We start from the raw sequence: 15,548 nt of genomic DNA, 5'->3' as shown, positions 1-15,548 counted from the left end.
CACCCAGCCTACCCGCGTCGCCTTTGATGGTAGAGGCCACAGTGCCTCCCTCAGACTTAGATGGAACCCTGGAAAACAGGGCATGTGCTGTCATGCCCTCAGATATCCATAACCAACCTTCGCCTACGAATCCCCTGCAAGAGGAGAGTCGTGATTCAGATTCCGACAACTCCTCTGCTACATCGGATAATTTCAGTTACAAACTTTCCTCTAACCAAAACAAAAAAAGACCAATATACAGGAAAAAAGGCAAACTGGCACTTAAGCCCACGGCTGCAGCAGCCACAAACACCAAAGTGGCTGTCTCTACAAAAAAACAGCAAAACCCACCGGCTATCCTTCCAAAAACTAACAGTCAGAATAAAAAGGTCGCCCCACAACAAGGCCAAAGAAAGAAGGGCTATGTAAAACTTGCCCTCTCCACCCCGCTTTTGTCAACTGCATTGATGAACTTTTTTAAGACACAAGGCAAAAGAAAATTATCCAATGAGTCCGAACTTTCAGACGCGGAAATCCTGGAAGCTCTTGACGAGACCCCCCCAGCGCCTAAATCCAGAAAAACTACGGGTGCTATCGGGACTCAACTACCCTCAGTCCGGCAAGCTCCGCCACTGATCACTCCCCTCCTCTGACTCTCACCGGACGCGCCAGCCCCGCCCCAATCGGGCTCTGGTCTCCCGCCTAACAACATTCCAACTTCACCTTCAGACTCTCAGGCGAAGTCCCCACCACCACCACCCACCCCCGAGCGGGTGGTCTCCTCAACTGCTGATCCAATTAACACCACTCGACCGCCACATCAGGGTCTTTCGGACATTCTCGACCTACCGCAACCAATAGCGGGGCCACAAAGAGAAATGCCCCCCCCAACCGCGGGTAAAGACCCACTTAACTCCTTCCATGCCCGCGGCAAACCAGCAAGTCCCCGCATCCCAGTCCTCATGTTGGGACGATCTCAATTCCCAAACGAGAGTAGCAGCACCAAGGCCTCCCACCTCGCTTGACATTGGAGGCTCCAACCTCACGCGCAGGCATTCATTGGCGAACCCTTCATCCCTAGGACCAAGAGATACGCCACTGAAGAGTGGAAGAAGATGGGACTTCCCCTCACCTCCCCACAAAGAGTCCCCTAACAATAGAAAGGACCTGACCACAATCATGTCAGCCATAACCATCGCTATGGCCCCATTCTGCAAACTTTATGAAATGCTAAGTGACATCTCAAAGGACAACACGGCCATTTTAGCGAACATACAGTCAAAGCTTACCTTCTTAGAAGGATATATAACAGCCATCAACCTGAAGTATGACCTTCCGCACACAGCAAGACAGGAGGCAGTCTTTGCGTCGGCCACGGCTGCGGCTCCCTCTTTTCCCAAAAAAGGTTCTTCATCAGACACATCAACGCACAAGTCAACTCAGACCTCCCAGTTCAAAAACCTTAACGAATTGGCCACAATATTCGCAAATAAGCCACAACCATCGCCAAGTGTAAACATGACTACATGCAAGAAAGTTCTAAAACTAGCTACGAATGATCAACCACCCGACTCAGCTTGCCAATCAACCCAACGCAAGCTTGAATCTGGGGTACTGACGCCTAACCATTACACCGCTCTCGGAACTGCAGCCCAGGGTCCCATTCGAGCGGGCTCCGTGACGGACCTGACCAAGTCCCCCGTCTTAACAGAAGAATGCCTAAACTCAAGTCTCATACTGTCTGCGTCGCCTCATAACGCTCAAGTATCGCCTGAGAAAGGTCCCTCTAAAGGCAATGCCCCACCAACATCTCCTTCTACCTCCAACTTCAAACCTACAGTGGACCCTCTACTCCAGTCATCGGTGGCCTGGAGTCCTCACAAGTCCACCCAGGGCCTTCGCAATAACGACCCTCCAAGACCTGCGCCTGGCCTACAAAGGAGATCAAGACCAAGAACCAGATCAACGAGATCTCCTACGCCAGGGGCACGCACAATCCGACACCAAACAGAAAAACATGCTGACCACACGAGGGACAACCCCACCCGTCTTTTCAAAATAGAGCAAATTTCCAGCAAAGACAAATATGTCATCTTGAACAGAAGAACTGTGCTAAAGATAACATTGTCTCTACCCTCCCTAAAGAACCTAAATTCGGCAGATTTTAAGTGGGTCGAGCCTTACCAGAGAGAGAACAAGGCTAAAGCCTACCTTCACATCTACTCCTCCGCAATACAAGACATATGTTGCCAAGCCGGTGAAGACTTAGAAGCACAAGGCTTGCTGCTTTCTGAACTAACAACTCGGGATCTCAAGAACCCCATCAGGGAAACATATCCTAAAAAAGGAAGAATCAGCGACCACAGCCCATCTCAACGACATGCCGATCGAAGAAATGAACTGAAATCTTACTTTACAGCTCCATCCAGGACTCCGAAAACGCGCCCAGACTCTCCTGCCCGGCCACCACGCCCAGCACGTGACTATTCTGATCTGAATCGAACATCACTGAAAATTCACCATCCTAGCAATGGCAGACAAGAAACATCTAAGAATCGCCCGCCCCATTCTCAAATCCATAGATCCCGTCCGGATCAAAGAAAGCAAAGCTGGAGAGATCAGTCCCCGCGAAGAGACCCGCTCAACTATAGATCCTGGGCGCAATCCAAATCATCCCCGCCGATTGCCATCAAAAACTCGACAACTCCATCCGGGCCATGGGAATGGATAAAGGGTGCCCTATCCTCAAATCACCTTAGATAGCAACTACCAAAAGAAGCCGACACTCAATTTCCTCAAAAGTCCTTATTGTTGGCCTCTTGGAACACTAGAGGACACACCCATCTAACTGATCACAATACAGTCGACCTGGGTCAATTTGACATATTTTGTCTCCAGGAAACATGGCTCCAGGAAAAACCGTCAATGGACGGATACGACATCGTGATCTCGCCAGCTGTCAAAGGTCTCCTAGGCCGCCCCTCAGCAGGCCTTCTGATTGGAATTCGGTCAGATCAAAACTTAAAACTTATCAAAACAACGGCAAGATCCTATGAGGTATTGGCGGTTTTAATTGAATGGAACCCTTCGCCTGAATTCCCAAGACAACATGCAAAGCAGTCTTCAGCACTACCACTCGCTTTGATCACTACTTATTGGAATCCTCAAAGGTCATCGACACTACTCTTCTGTCAAACTATGGCTGAGGCAATCGACGAGATTCTTACTGAATGGAACACTCCTTTTCTACTCATCTGCGGGGACCTCAACGTGAAATGCACACAACCGCAAAACATCCCCTTAAATCCCACCGTCACCACAGCAGCAGAGCTCAGAGGTCAAGCTTGGATGACCCTTATGACATCCAGGAACCTGCACAATGCCGCCTGGATTCTGGAAGGGCAGTCCCACCTGCCGACCTGGGAAAGAGGCTGGTCTTCAGCTACTCTAGACTACATCTTCGCCTCCTCAGCACTGTGTGCAGTAATCCAAGATTTTCATGTAGTCAAAACTCTACCAAGCGACCACAATATGTTAACTGTATCATGGCCCTCTACCGGCCGCATTCCATCTCGCTACCCTGCATGGGTCGAAACGAATTCCCAACAAACGCGCCTTGGTTTGACATCGGCCAACATCAGACTGATCACTCAACAGTACGTCTCGGAAATTGAGTCGGAACTGGTTCTTGATCCACCACCAAGGCCGAACTACCTGCCTATGCTTCTCAAGTACAAGCACCACGCGACACCTGGTCTGGCGACCCCAAAAGTCTACAATCACCACTATGACAAACAAATAGCATTGAAAAAAAAAGCATTGAGACAGCTCAGAAGACGCGCTAAGGCTAACAACACCATTGCTGCATGGGACTGCTGGAAAGATGAAAACAAAATCTACAAATCATGGATCAGAGCGTGCCGAGCCATTTTATACCAACATGACGCTGAATCAATGATGAGAGACTTAACGACAAAGAAAACAGCGGACTTCTGGTCCCTGATAAACGCCTCTCAAGGAATCACAGCCTCAAGCATGATTAACTCAGTCCCGGAACAAGTCAGGGTCACTTTTTTCACTGATCTCTTCGCCAGTCCGATCCCTGCAACAAATACGTCTTTCGATACCACTGCTGCCCCTTGGATTGACTTGTCAGCCCCAGCGGACAGAAGTGCAGCTATTCAAAAACTAAAAGCGTCAAGAGCCCCAGGCCCAGACGGCCTGACGAATATAGACTTAAAGAAACATCTCACTGAATGGGCCACCTTCATCGGCATTCTGTTTGACCATTGCAGAACCACCAGAAAGATTCCATCATCGTGGTGCAAAGCAACCATCATTCCAATTTTCAAACAAGGAAGCAGGGAAGCGCCCGCAAACTATCGTCCAATCGCCCTACTGGACATCATGGGCAAACTTTTTGCGACTCTTCTCTTGGACCACTTCAACCGATGGGCGAAATCGGCCCCTTGCAGTGACCCATTCCAACTAGGCTTCAAGAAAAATGGTGGTACTGCACTGAACATCCTCATACTTACCATCTTGAAAGCCAAAATAAAACAAGGGTCCCCTACAGTCTACGTGGCGTTTATCAACCTCTCACAGGCCTTCGACAAAGTCGAGAGGTCAAGACTGTGGAGAAAGCTGGAAAATTGGAATTGCCCGAACGATGTCCTACAACCAATAATAGCCCTTCACACCAACACTACACTCAACGTCCGGCTGAACAGACAAGGAGCACCGTCCAAAGAAATCCAAGCACACAGAGGAGTAAAGCAAGGCTGCCTCCTAGCCCCGGCGCTCTTCGTGGCTTTTTTGGGGGACTACAAAGACTCGGAAGCCCAGGTCCGAAGCTTTCCGCCGAAGTTTGGCAACTGCACCCTCTCCAGTCTTCTCTACGTTGACGACTTGATTTTGTTTGACCAAACCCCGATCGGCCTCCAGCGGCAGCTAGATAACCTGGCAGTCTATATGAACACCAACAACCTCCAGATCAATGAGACAAAAACGAAAATCATGATCCTCTCTAGATCGGGCCGCTTCCAGAAAAAAAAACGATCTTGGTCAGTGTGGAAAACCAATATCGAAGTGGTCCCGCACTTCAAATATCTAGGAGTGATCATTGACGGGACTTCGCAGGAACTTAAAATGCAACAACGTCTGTGGGCCAAAACCAAACAACTGACTTCCCAACTAAGAGCAATTGATAGAAAGTATGGCAAATTTTCGCTAGCACCGGCCATTAATTTCTATAAAGGAAAAATGGTTCCGGCCCTGACTTACGGCATGGACGCCATGTTCACTGTACCGTCCAAACTATGGAGGACACTGGAGGGCTACATCTGGAAATCCCTCCTAGGCCTACCCACCGCCATTCCAATCGAAGCCATCAGAAGAGACCTGGGCCTTCTATCATTAAGTGCCACCGTCAGCGGGTCCTCACTTGCCCTCTTCAGGAAGACTCTTATCAAAGACGGTTGCCAATTCTCAACATCATTGGACAGGAACTCGAATCAACGAACTGTAAGGCTGTTCAAAAATGGATACACCTCCAAAAAACCAAACTGGAGGACCTGCAATGTACACTAAATGACCTGATCACGAACCCGCAAAGAGTCAGTGAAAAACTGAAATCGCAAGACTGGATCAACACTATCGCCAAAGCGGTAGCAACCAAGTTCCTAAACCATCTTCCACCAACTTACAATAAATTGAAACTCCCCATGGCGTACTGTCTGAGATTCCCGGATAAAAAGCTACGCTCTACATTTCTAAGAGCGTGCTTAAACTTGCTCCACAATCGAGAAAAATCTTAGTGATGAGAAGTCTGTCCACCATCACCACGTGCAGACTGTGCAAAATTCCGGACTCTACTGAGACCATTCGCCACCTTCTCCTAAACTGCCCCACTTTAACTCAAGTTCGTACAGCTTTTCTCACTCCCCTATGGCTCGACTCGGTACTGATCGATGAGCAAACATGGTGGTACCGTTTGATATCTGGCGAAAAATCCCGCTGGGCTGCCGTCACGGCCAAAATAATGGAAGCTGCCTTCATCAAAATCAAAGCTGCTACCTAGACGTCTCTCTGGCCATTGAACTTCAGTGCCCAGGCACCCAGCAACTGATGAACGCGCCATAGACAAACTTTGAGATAGCTATTGCACTCGACACACCTTGACTCAGGCTCTACAAATGTTTAGCTGTCCTCACTTCAAAGGACGCATCCTTGTAAAAATCACTCCCTGTGATTATACACAAGTAAATAATAAAAAGAAAATTATATATATATAAATATATATTCTCTTTTTAATAAACAACTTTGGTCAGTGTTTCCTTGCTCAATAGTACTATACTACCTATTGTGTCAACCCTGAATACTGCTCATCTCCCTCTTGAGATAAGTCTGACTGCTTAGCCACAGCTACCAACTAAATCTTTGTGGTGCAGACTAATACCAAAGGGGATTTATTGCTCTCACCTGTAGTCCTAATCTGGGGCAGTGCTCCCTAAGGGAACTGCCCTGGATTCTGCCTAACACTTCCAAAGGCTCCAAAAGGGGGGTGTCTATTCAAATGGAGGGTTTCTTTGGTGATGATGCCTGGGCCTATTAGACATCGATCTAGTGTGAATTTTTATAGTGATTAAGAGGGCAAAGTGCTCCAATGCCCTGGGGCCTGATGGCTTATCTAATTTAATGCTTAAATCAGACCCACCTTTGTGGTCAGCGGTCTTATTACAGCTAATCCGTAATGTGATAGGGCAGACTCTGTGCCTGGTCACGTGGAGAGAGACCATTGTTATAGTAATATACAAAAAGGGGGACAGGGCAAATCCAGTGAATTATCGCCCCATCTCCCTTTTGGGCGCCTCATATAAAATATGTTCAGGCTTTTTATTTCACGCCTTGGAAAGATGGGCTACTTCGGCCAATAAGTTGGACTGTAATCAGTCTGGCTTCCGTAAGAGGACAAGCACCGCCCTTAATTGCCTGATTTTGCAGCTCCTGAAAAACCAGGCGTTTCAAACAAAAAGGTCCATTAACCTTGGATTTCTTGACATATCCAAGGCTTTTGATTGCGTGGATTGCAATAAGCTATGGGGGATGTTGAGGCTGTGGGGCTGCCCTGAGGCCTGTTGGTATTTCTACACAAAGATCTGAAGATCAAGGTCAAATTGGTTAAGCGAGGTGGCTATTCAAGGTGGATCTTTGCTGACCGTGGTCTGCGACAGGGTTGTGTTTTAGCCCGGTTTCTTTTTAATTTGCATATCTTTGGAATCAGGACTGCACTGGAGGGGTCAGGGGTTAATCCTCCGAGGTTGGGCCAGGCTGTTCTCCAATATCTTCTCTATGCAGACGATCTCGTCTTAATTGACTATACGGCAGTCGGATTGCAGAAGTCCCTTTTGCGGGCTCAGAATTTCATCAGGGAATTGGGCCTTGCGATAAATGTCACAAAATCCAAGATTTTGATCTTTAACCATAGAAAGATTTTATCGTCGAGATCTAATTTTAGACGGCACATTGATGAAACTGGCACATTGATGAAACTAGACTTCAAGTGGTGTCTGAATTTAAATATTTGGGAGTTCCCATTAGATCTAAATAAGCTATGTCGCTGGCGACCAATGTCTTGAGAATAGGTGCTATTTCAGCGGCAGCCCAACTTCGTGTTCTTGATAAAAAATATGGTCGTTTCTCAATGTTACCTGTTTTAAAATTGTATAACCAGGTTATTGTCCTGAAATTATCCTATGGGGCAGGGGTGAAGGATGTCGATCTTGAATGGGCCAATCAAGAGGCTTTTGTGTGGAAAATAATGTCTAAAGCTTCCTGGCGGCACTCCTTTGCCCCGGTAAAGCATATCTTGGGTATTACCTCGCTGAGAAAAGGGGTTGATTGGAGAAGATTACTTCTTAACTGTTCAATATTGTTTCCTCCAGTATTTACCCTGTTTGTCCAACTCAAAGTATTGTTTAAACAGGGCAACTATGTGGTTCTTGTAAATTGGGCTAATTCAGTGATATCAATGATGGCTGATAAATCTATTTCCCTGGAGGAGCTGGAGTGTAATCCAGGCAAGGTGAAGAAGTCACTTTACAAGGCTGATTGGATCAAGAATAGGGAGAATATCTGCTCCTATAAGATATTTTACAATTTCTCTATGGATATCAAGGCTCGGAATTTATCCCAGCATGCCTCACAACACCTTAGAACTCTTTGGCTGCGTATTAAATAAAATCGTCTTCCTACTAGCGATGTCATAGGTGGTCGATCTGGATCGCCTCTAACTGATCGTCAATGTCGTTGCTGTAATCTAAATGTGGAAACCCTGAAGCACCTTATTATTGATTGTTCAATTTCATATGCCCACCGGGCAGTGATTTTCAGACTTTATTTTTAGCAATCGCCCACTTTTTACTTGAAAAGATTTGTGGTGGACTTTATTAAATAATCCCAATGATTGGCTGCTAATCACTTATGAACTTATTGAAACTGCTTTCAACTTTGTATGAAATTAACGTGTGCTAGACATGTTTTTTTAAATGTTTTATTTTGATGTTTTGTATCTGTGTAAAGTTTGTTTTAACTAAATCACACAATAAATAAATAATAATGATGTGTTATTATATAGCACTTACGCATAAGCGCTTTATATAGAACAAATATGCATACAATATCACCAAGTGTTGGTAATCATTCATCAACCTCGGAAAGATGAAAGGCTGAGTTGGCCTTGCCACGATTCTAATCTGCAAACTGCAGATCACGCACATCGCAGCAGCAAGCACTCAACCCACTGAGCTATCTTACCGGCTATAGCTATCTTACCGGTTATAGTAAAATGAGCAATTACATGTCTGAATGTTCTCAAAGTCAGAAAGCAAATTATACCATTAAACTGGTAACTGAGATTTAACAGCAGGTCAGTTCATCTGCAGGTATGGTACAAAGTTGGCCGCATGTCAAGCCTGCATTAAGTACTTTTCAGGCTTCAGAGGTTGGCAAAATACATACCATTGGGAGGGTTCATAACTGTGTAGTAAAGAATTTACAGTAGCGCAGGGAAAACAGCATCCCGTACTGTGGGCACTCGTTATCTCATACATGCAAACAATCTGAACAGCATGCCAACGAGATGGGATGGACAGACACATTACAACAAAGCATTCATTGTTGCACAATGAAATCAAGGGCCTCTTTAACATTTATACACTGTAGACAAGCTTTTAGGCACAATGATTTTGTCAAATGATCGAGGACACCGATATGGAATGACTTGTGATGATCGTAACGGAGACATCGACAGAAAAAAACATGCTATAAGTGCAGCTTGCGAAAAGCAAAATACATAATCCGAAATGCATGCTTATTCTACTCTAAATGCTTTTTGGAAGTTGTTGTATGCATTGTGAATTTGAGGTGTTTAAGAACAGACTAAATCAGTGACTCAACTCCCGAGTGTGACTGAAAGAAACCTTTAATGAGTCTAGCAATTATTGTATAGAATTCCAGAAAGGCAAATTATTTGTTATTCCTATTCTTTCTTATTTAGGGTCACTGCTCAAAGTGTTACACTTGTGGAACCTCCTTTTTATTTTATTTTTTTTAAAACATTTTTTAAGAGGCCCAATCAAGAAAGCCAGCCACTCCAGAAACAAAGAGCCACATGGCACTGGCCACAATCCAGGAACATCAATTAAAATAAATTTAAAAGCTGTTTATTTACGAGTAGCAAGGGAGACCACAGGAGTAGCAAGGGATACCTCGGGGATCGCAGGACCGACCACTGGTGACCCACATTTACACCCCTGCCTTGGGTAGTCCATACAGGAGCGAGCCACTAGTCCCTTCTAGAGTCTCCTGCCCCATTTCATCCACCTGCTTTCCCTCATACAGAAATTAAGTGATTAATTGGTCTCAGCTGTTTACTGCTAAGAATCGAGCAAAATGATTGGCGTTCTCCATAGTGAACTACAATACACTCAACTGCTTTAAGTCTGCAAGCAAGGCCCGCAACATGTCCACTCACTAAAGGATTAGGGAGTTTTGCAAAAGTGCACCTTAGAAGACTCACTTGGGGCACAGGGCTCCAATTCGAACCATACAAGTAAGTCGGTAGCAATGGCTAAGCACTTAGGAGGTTGAACAGGGTTGTAGTTGGTATAAAGAACAGGGTATACACATAGGCCAAAGAAACACGGGCACACTAAACGTTACATATAAAAAATGGTTTCTTTTATATATACACTAGGGTAAAAGGTAAGTACTATAACATTCAATAGGTAACTTTAGAAAAATCAATGCACTGTATACAGCAAGTAACTCACTTTGTAATACTTTTAGAATGGCATTATGCAATTCAAAGGTAAGTAAAACTATTGTTATAACTTTACAAGATATCTGTTTCAGGTCAAAATAAATGAAACAAAACCAACAAAAAGTAAGTACTTTGCAATTATTTCACAGATGCCTAACACTTTAGCAGTCCATCCCTAACTAGTTATGAGTGTCTCAGAGTCTGTTTGGAGGGCAAAAAAGGTAAGGCACAGCTGTAGAAAGTTAAAAAGTTCCAGAGGAAGTCTTCAGTTGCAAGTAAGTAACATCTTTGTTGAAAAAAAGGTCAGGTACTTCAGAGAAGTCTCGCTGTAGGCTCACATGCATTAGGCCTGAGCGAACGTGTATGGGCAAACTACCAAACACAAGAATCAGGACTCCAGCAACACAGGAGCAGCAATTCCACACTAAGTAAGTTCTATAAAGAGTCTCACAGTGCCTTAGGAGTGTAGTAGAAGTTGCAGCACAATGCTGCCACGATGCAGCAGCAGCAGACCCGGTCACCAGTTTCCTGGTCAGGCAGACAAAAGGAGGGACTCTGAAATAGATCTTGCAGCAGCAGTCGAGTGCAGAGGCTCTCAGCAACGGATTCTTCTTGGTTCTGTGATTTTGGCACCTTTTGGGAAGCACCAGTGAAGAACGATTCCCACCCAGTCAATTGGTCTCGCTATCTCGGTCCTGCACTCTGGTGAGGGGACTTCACAGAGTGGAATCTTGCCTCTGCAGGTCTGGAAGCACTCCACCAAAGTTTTGTGAGGATTTGATCTTCGGAACACTATGCACTGCACAGTGGTAACAGGTCCCAGGGTATTTATTGGTGGTTTGCAGCCAGTGAAGGTCACAGCTCGTTGTGGAATGGCTCGAAATGCAGGTCGTCTCAAGACTAATTGGTCCCCCCTGTCTAAAGGGGAGAGTTGTCCTCTTCAAGTTCTTCTGACGCTTGGAAGAAAGGATCGGATAGCAGTGATTTCTCAGAAGGCGTCTCTGGTCATCTGGAAGTGGCTGCGGACATCATCTTCTATTGCTCCTCGTCGATTCTTCTGTTCCAGGGGTTAGCTTGTCTTCTGCCTCCGGATCCATGCCTTTTATACAGGAACCCAGCCAATCAGCACCCATGCACCATTCAAACTGTGGGTGGTGGCTGTCCTCTTAGGACAGCCAGCCCCCCAGTTGGAACTGGTTCCAGGCAGGTACACCATAAGACAACGAACAGTGGAGTTTCGGAGTCCTCCCCAGTTTGGTGTCCTCGCAGAAACACTGGAGCATTGGCAAATGTCACAAAGGATTCCTGCCAAAGACAAAGGTCAAACTAGGACCACCCCCCACCCAGCACGGCAGAAGGACCAAGAAGGAACAAGCAAACAATAAATGGGGAAAAAATGATACAGACACCATTTTGGGTCAATTGTGACACTTCTGTACACTACCGCAGCTGTGAGTACAGTCTGGAAGTAAGAATTACGCTGAAGTAGGTAGGATAACACCTCTGCCACCAGGCATTCGGGTTAGCTTGACACTGTAACCAAAAAGTTACAGGAGCAGAGAAAACGGGGATACTATGTAGCCCCTCAGCACTCCACAAACGGTGGGGTGTGCTGATCTCACAATATAAAAGCTAGGAAGGATACTAACTATCCCCCTGCCCTAGGCAACATTACTTTTCAGAAGGAAAATAGCAGAAAATAAAAAGGGAAGCCCAAGGGGCTCCAAGCCACACTGCACAGAGTGCAGTGCGAAACAAATGTCAATGACAGATGCCATGACACTTGGAGGAAAGTATTTCCCCAATAAAGAGTTACGAAAAGAAATACAAAGTATCCCAAAAAATAGGAAATAGGGTAAAAAAAAAAAGAATGGGTGAGTGTGGAAAAAGGTTCCCACTCAATCAGGGGAACAGACCAAAAATGCATAAATCCAACAAAAAGTGCTGGGGGACTCACATGTAGTGGGGATTCTGCATAAAATATGAACATCTACATAACGGGTGCCATCTTGGATCTGGTCATACTAATTGCAAAACTCTTTTCCTACCTGGGAAGCCTCAGTGTAGTGTGGAAGACAGAGCATTGAGAGGAGAAACAAGCCACCCTCTGATCTCCCGCCGCAATGCCAAGAAGCGTGCAGTTCAGGCAGAAAAAAATGATTGGCAGAAAAAAATGATTTGTAGAGAGTAAAAAGAGAATGAAATTACCATTGATGCCTTACATAGATACAAGGTGAGTGAAGCAGTAGCCTTCATGGAACGCTGACGAAGCAGAAGCCACTTGTTAAATGATTCCGAGAAAGCAGACACATGTTTTGTGACCTTTGCTAGCTGAGAAATAATGTGGTCTACTAGTCAACACTGATCAGCTGATTCGCACCTACCCAGTCACAGGTCACTCTCATACCACTCGACTAAAGAGTGGCAGTGCGGTAAGGAGGTGAAGGAGAGGAGACACAGTGGAGTGGAGGAGGAGAAGAGGAAGTTGACAGGAGCTGGAGAGGCAAGAGCAAGGATAAGGTGGAGAGGTGATAGAGCAGGGAGAAGAAGAGAGGGAGTCAAGAGGTGGTGGAGCAGAGGAGATAAGGTGGTCTGTTGATGGAAAGGAGTAAGAAGAGCAGAAGGGAAGAGTAGGGACAGAAGTACGAGGATGGAGAATGGAGAAAGAGACGGGGCAGAAAGGAAAGAGGAGTGCACACAAGGTAGATATGGGAAAGAGAAGCCGAGCAGGGAAGAAGAAAGAAAGAAGAGGATAATGAGAAGGTGTGAGATGATAACGTGGCAAAGCAGTAGGGAAGTGGAGAGTGAGTAAAGAGAGCATGACGGAGAAGTCTGAGAAGATAGCAGAAGAGAAGGAGAAAAGTAACAGGAAATGATTAAAAAAATGTTAGAAGGCTAAACAGGCGAGTGAGAGCGAGTCCCTATAAACTCTGTCCAGAAGAGCATTACAGAGGTGGAGGGGTCTAAGGTTATCAGCAAAGACCTTGAATTCCTGCCAGTAGGACCTGCTCCTTATCACGGTTGGGAGTAACTGAAAATCCCCACTATCTGTGCAATTGCCTGTTGCCCAATCTCTATTGTATAACAAAGTATAACAGGTGCTGTTATTTGGAAGGAGAGCCTAGGTGGATCAATGCCAGATCCTGACTACATCGGCCATGACCAAGAAAGGAATAGCGAAGGTCAAGAAAAATGTATAGGACCCTATAAATCTTAGGGACTTAAGAGTGCCTGTTTTTCATTTAGGTGGGAAAGGTAAGGACTGATGTCCATGGACCTAAAGAAATTCCGACTGAGTTGTGGAAACCCAACACCTATCCAATGGGGGCCAGCCAAAACCTAATTAATTTCAGTTCGTTAATACCAAAATACAGAAGAAACATGAACTTATGTCTAGTTTTGAGAGAGCTTTCGATCCTTCAGCTGTGACCAGGATGATTCTGCTTCTGACTGTGTACAACAGGTCAGGTCTTTTTCGGGTTAGGAAGGTGAATTGGTTGTTCAGCGTGCCGCAGATTCCTGGAATCGCTTCATGATAGAAGTTTGAGCTGCTCAGGAAAAATTGAATCCTTGTGCTCTTGTCCACTGGCCACAGTTCATAAACCTTTGTCATGAGTTGGATTTCTGATGTCAAACTCTCTGATCCTGCTTCTAAAACCATATGTTAAAGTGCAGGGAGTCAAGCGAGGAGTCGAGAGGCACACTATGAGTAGGAAAACTATTTTTCATTGTGCTGATTAGACTAGGGTAGGAGCAAACGTGTAAAAAACCATGGTAGGGTACACATCCTTAAAACAGAACGAAGGCAAAAGAACGGATAGGCGCAGGGAATGTTTACAAGGCTCCGGGGCAGTTTCTGTTGGTATCACGTTGTTTTGCCTAAGTAAATTACAACATGGTAATTTACTTCAACTAAGTAAATTATATGCATTTCTATGATTAGTTGTATAGGTGGGGGAGTTTGGGGGTGGCAGTGGTGGAGAACGGGGGTCATAGGGGAGGACCCCCCATTTAAAAAACAAAACAAAAACAGTAATTCAAAGTAATCTTTTCAAAATAAATTACCACATTGTAATATATATTTTGGCAAAAGAACATAGAACCGTTTCTGTTAGGGTCATCTCCCTAGGTTGAAATGTGAACACCAGTTCCAAGCCAGGTGACTTCTTCTTGATGAAAGAACCAGGTAATTCCCAGTTTCTGGGGTCTGTTTCCTGAGATGCAGAGTCACAACAGAAATATCTGTTTTGCCTGACGTGTGCCTATCTAGGATCTTGGGCCCTGAGATCACATATCACTTAAACCGCCTTCCTCCCCATTGGGTTTGCGCTTGGTGTAAAGTCCTGCTTACCATAGCGCTATCTGGGGCTGGCCCAGGACAGTGGTGGCCCGGTAATTAGTTCTGAGGGTCATCCTTGTAAACCCTAGGAGTGGAAGCTGCGCCTCCCTTCACTGGAACTTGACTCTAGACCCTTAAGTCCCTATTTCATATGATTGCATTTGCCCTGTATTAACTTTACATCAGCATTTTACTTGCACTGACTGAGTACGGCCTCCTGGCTAATCACATCTTCCAAAGGACGGTATATCAGAGTGTGTCCAATATCAGGTCATCCAAGATAACAGGAAATCTAGAGAGTCTTAAATCAATAACAGACCCTTAATTCAATATCTGTCAATAATCAATTTTAATACAAGCAAGGCATAAATTAGTTTTGCAAAATTGATTAGCTGAAATTGCTAAATAAAAATAAATTGATTAGCAATCCAACCTAGATGATTAGCAATTTTTATATTACTATTTTCAATGGGATGAGCAGTTAACTACAGAACGGCATCAATAAATAATCCATGGTTTCTGTGTGTGCCATTTTTATTTGATTATCAAGTTAGACTAGTTTACCAGTGTTTGGCATACAAGTGAACAACCACAAACTACTGGTTCATTGAAAACTGGGTAAAACATTTTTCGAAAGGACTGTAGGGCTCCAATGTGTTTGAGATGTGCCTGGTGTACATCAGTTCTTTTTGGGCAAGCTATGCCTTAACTCACCACCACCAGGACGTCTAGGTGTTTTAATACTTTTCAGTGGAAGTTTAGTGTTTCAGATCCTCTTTAGCAACAGACCCTGTGGCTGCATTCCTTGTCTTCATTATAATGTATGAAACCCATGGGTCCCTCAGAGTATTTTATTCAGCTCCAGACAAAGGGGGACTACAAAAATGATGTTGAAATGTGCCCCATGAG

At 45.1% G+C, this 15,548-nt stretch overlaps 1 protein-coding gene across 10 annotated transcripts in view; it reads right to left on the bottom strand.

The window, feature by feature from the left end:
* Positions 1–15,548, bottom strand: part of MTMR2 (myotubularin related protein 2) — a 1,647,725-nt gene that overhangs the window by 1,207,771 nt on the left and 424,406 nt on the right. The gene's annotated exons all lie outside the window — the stretch shown is intronic.

This window comes from Ambystoma mexicanum, chromosome 7q (assembly GCF_040938575.1).
Source record: "Ambystoma mexicanum isolate Mex_15411 chromosome 7q, UKY_AmexF1_1, whole genome shotgun sequence".
Classification (NCBI taxonomy): domain Eukaryota; kingdom Metazoa; phylum Chordata; class Amphibia; order Caudata; family Ambystomatidae; genus Ambystoma; species Ambystoma mexicanum.
The sequence above is the reverse complement of the archived record's forward strand: the minus strand, read 5'-3'. Positions and strand labels throughout refer to the sequence as shown.